At 55.0% G+C, this 4,208-nt stretch overlaps 1 long non-coding RNA gene across 1 annotated transcript; it reads right to left on the bottom strand.

The window, feature by feature from the left end:
* Positions 1 to 418: 418 nt before the first annotated feature.
* On the bottom strand, positions 419 to 2,346 carry LOC137164359 (uncharacterized). Its single transcript, XR_010923008.1, has 3 exons — positions 1,856 to 2,346; positions 1,219 to 1,305; positions 419 to 700 (listed from the first exon to the last, which is right to left on the bottom strand). It is a non-coding gene; the product is annotated as an uncharacterized lncRNA (long non-coding RNA).
* Between the last annotated feature and the right edge of the window lie 1,862 nt (positions 2,347 to 4,208).

Here is a 4,208-nt window from a genome sequence, read left to right on the forward strand (position 1 = left end):
CTTGGCCACCTTCCAATACAGAGCAGAAAGCTATCAAGCCTGGTGGGCTAAGTATGATTATCAGAACTAGATGAAGCTTAGTTTTTTGTGGGTTTTTTTTTTTTTTTTTTTTACTGAACAGCTCCCTGATTCTCACAAGGACCAATTTAAAGCCTTGGTTAACAAGGGCCAGCTGGTGCTGAATACTTCTCCCCAGTCTGCACATGATGCTGCTGACATGGCAGCATGTTCTATTTTGACTGCCAGTGTGATGAGACTGGCGTCGTGGCTTCATCTCTCTAGCTTCCCCAAGGAAATCCAGATGAGGGTGGAGGACCTCTTCTTTGGGACAAAATTATTTGCGGAAAAGACTGTCTCCCTCCACACATTGAAGAGTGGCCCTCTAATCTTTTAATCGGTTGGGATCTATACATCCACGTATAAAAGAAAGTACAGCCCTCAGTCACCATTCAAGTCTTGCTCATAATACTTATCACAATATCCATCTCAATATGCAAAGAGATTATATGAACCCCCGAGGAAGAAACCCAAGTTCCCCAGATGGAAGACTTCAGGATCTCAGCAAACTTCCTCTCAGCTCTCCATCTCAAAGAGGCAATTTTGGGGGATTGGTCAAGGTACCCATAGAACACTTTCCTCCCTTCCTGCTGGAAAATTCCACTCATTCCTTCGGAAACCATCTTGCACCGTTCCACAGCACCTGGGAATGGATAACCGACAAATGGGTGCTGGAGATCAGCCACAATGGATACTCCATCCATTTCTCCCCCTTTCCTCATCCCTCTTCAGGGACCCTTCGCATGAAAGCCTGCTACCTCAGGGGCTAAACTACCTCAGCATAGGAGCTATAGAGCCATTGCCCACACATCTAAGGGGAAGAGGCTTCTACTCTCATTACTACCTGCTACTGAAGAAAAAAAGGGGTGAGGAGACCCATACTGGACCTCCAGAGCGCTTAAGTTTGTCAAGGCTCAGAAGTTCAAGATGGTCATCTTATCAACGATCATTCAAGATCTAGAAAAAGGAGATTGGTTCTTGGCCCTTGACCTTCAAGATGCATATTTTCACATCATACCAAGTTCCAGCAATTACCTCAGATTCACACCGAAGCAAGACCATTACCCATACTGAGTACTCCCTTTTGGCCTCTCCTTAGCCCCCTACCCTATTTGACAAGTTCTCCCCTTACTCTCTCAAGCCATCATGATTTATCCTTACCTGGACAACTGCCTTCTCAGGGCAGGGTCCTCCACAGAGGCCCAATATATCACTCAGCCTACACTGGACTGGTCTCAGAATTAGGACCTACAGATCAATGAACAAAACTCAACTTTAGCACTAGAATTCATAGGTGTTGACCTCAACTCCATTCAGGTGAGGGCACTGCTCAAACATCACTGATTTCTCAAATCTCTCTTTCTTGCTGAGACAGTCCAATCCAACCCCTCAACTTTTGGCCAGACATTGCCTCTAGTGGCTGGGGCCCTACGGCCTGGATCCCTTGGTTAGTGCTTATGCCAGACTATGTATAAGAGGCCTCCAACTATGGTTTGGTTTGGTGTACAGGCTGAAGAAAGACAACATAAGCCAACAACTGTTAATCCCCCCAAGCTCAAGCAAGCCTGGGCGTGATGGAAGAACCCAGTAAAGATGGGTCTGGCAATTTAGTTTGTTCAGTCCTACCCATCTCTCCTCCTGACCACCGATGCATCCCTCAGAGGCTGGGATGTGCATCTCAGGGGTCACACACTACCCTCCTAGACAGGTCAAGGCTAAGGCTGGGATGGTTATGCTTTAATATGTACAACAGCTCCTTGCCTGCCTTCTCGCACCCTTTCCAAGCCGCTGCTTGTACCTGTTCTGCTGTTGCTATCTAACGCATTTCCTCCTCCTCCTCCTCCCCGTGCTGCCAGAGGCAACGTGAGGGGGTCCCGTGTGGCGTCACTAGCCCGTAATTGCGGGGGGCTCTGTAACGGTGCTGTGGGGTGGATGCTGGGACGTAGAAGAGCTGCAGTAAGGGCAAGTCACCCCCGTGACATGATTGAACGTCTCCCGGCTCACGCCATCCGCCCACACTGACAGCTCGGGGCTGCCCTCTGTAACCTTCAGCCCTCGGGGCTTGCGCAGCGGCTGGGGGGCGGCGGCGTCCTTGCAGCCGAGCTCCAGGCGGAGCCGAGCGCGCTGCAAGTGGCTCCCGGGGCCGAGGGAAGCTGGCGGGCTCTGGCAGCAGCAGCAGCAGCAGCGGGGGGCTGTGGGGCCGGCGCGGCGCGGCGCAGCCAGCTCCGGGGGCAGGGGAGACGAGAGCGCCGCGGCTCAGCCGAGAGCGAGTCACGCGCCCTGTGACGGCTCCGGGCCCCGGCCGGGGGCGGCCGCCGCAGTTTCCCTCTCGCCCGGGCGGCGCGTGGGACGCGCCGCGCTGACGTTGTTCGCCTCTCACCAGGCCGCGCCCCGCCGCGGTGTTTCATTCCCCGCCGCCCCGCCCCGCGCCGCGCCACGCCCAGAGCAGAGCAGAGCAGAGCCCAGCGAGGAGGCGCCGGTGGAGGGGAGGGGCCGCGGCTTCCCGGGCCGTCCCACGCCTGCCTGGGTTTCCTTGAATTCAGGGCGAGAGCGGTGGTGCGGCGGGGTGTTTCCCAGCTCGGGAAATGCCCTGGCAGCGGCCTGGGGAAAGCTGGGGAAGCCTGGCAGCTTCCGCCCCCTCCCTCGTCTCAGCAGCTGCCCTGGCGGCACCCGCGGAGAGCGCTGCTGTGAAGGGCGGGGCAGGTGGCACCCTGTGCCGTGCCGTGCTAGAGGTTGGGCTGGAGCCAACTTGCACGCACGCACTCCCCTCCTTATTCATGTGTGTCAGATTCACCAGGTGCCCGACTGCTTTCCCGAGGGAACAGGGTACAACGTCCTCTCCCCCTGCCCCCCCATGAGGCTCTCGGGTGGGAGGGATGCTTGCAGCCTTCTCTGGGCCGGTTCAGGGGTCCTGCGCCCACAGAGGTGGAACAAATCCAGTTAGAGGATGCCCACTGCCCTGAGACCACTGAGTAAGTTGGTGGCAAAAGTTGTCGGGCCTGAGGCTATATTAACTGTTCCCAGATGTTTTCAGTGCTGGAGGAACCCTTTTGAGAGGACATCCAGGGGCTGTGATATCGGGGTTTCCTACTGGGGTCTGGCAGGGTGGAATGACACTCTTCCAGCTGGAACGGGATGGTTTGTGGGAAAACTCAATCTAGATGGGTGGACCAGGTCTTCTCCTGCAGGCACTTCTCTGTAAGGTGTTTTACTCTGTATTTACATAGCACACACACAAAAACTATATTAAAAGAGCAGTATGTTAGGCCAGTGGCCATCATTGGGAGATACGAAAGCTCATCTCCAGTCAACTTACTAACTTTCTCTTACTGCAGCATTTCCACTGGGCTGCGCTGACAGGAAATGCCCTCCGGTCGACCCAGCCTTACACTTTTTGCGGGAGTGGATTTACAGCGTTGACCGGAGAGCACTTCTGGGATCGATTGAGCGGGCCTCTGCTCACTCAGCAGGGAACTAGAAGCCTGGGGGGCAGCCAAGCAGGGAGCTGGGTGGGCACAGTCCAGCTCTGAGCTGGGAGTCCTGTTAACAGCCTGACGGGTTGGGGAGCCAGGTGGGCACAGTCCGACTCCGAGTGAGTGGCAGTACCTGTGCTCGTAGCAGGGAGTTGGGAGCTTTGGTGCATCCAGGCTCCCTGTAGGGAGTGCAGAGTTCTGGAAACAGTCTGACTGGGAATGGGGAGTCTGGACCCTGGGGGGCAGCCTGGCTTGGAGCAGAGAGCCCAGCGGGCGCAGCCTGATGGGGAGCCAGGAGCCTGGGCAACAGCCCAGCAGGGGGGCAGCTGGGCTCTAGCTGGAATCCCCCACCCACCCACCTTTCTTGTCAATTTCACATTTCTAGTATGGAGCTGTGAAATTGACAAGAATGACAGCCAACAGCTGATGTAAGCAATGGCAGTATCTATATGGACACTGCATCATCTTAACTGCACCAGTGTAAGCCCTACACCTCTTGTGAAGGTGGAGTTATGATGTCGGTGTAGTAGGGCACTTACATCAGTGGGAACAAGGCTGTATTGTGTACTCTGGCATAATTAGTAACAACATAAGCTTCCTTATGTCAGCCTAACGCTGTAGGGTAGACAAGCATTAGTTCCAGCGGTACAGTGACCCACAGCAACCAAGAGAAGCAAT

Source organism: Emydura macquarii, unplaced genomic scaffold, assembly GCF_026122565.2.
Source record: "Emydura macquarii macquarii isolate MOO-44397 ecotype Brisbane River unplaced genomic scaffold, CSIRO-AGI_Emac_v2 contig_2676, whole genome shotgun sequence".
In the NCBI taxonomy this organism is placed as follows: Eukaryota; Metazoa; Chordata; order Testudines; family Chelidae; genus Emydura; species Emydura macquarii.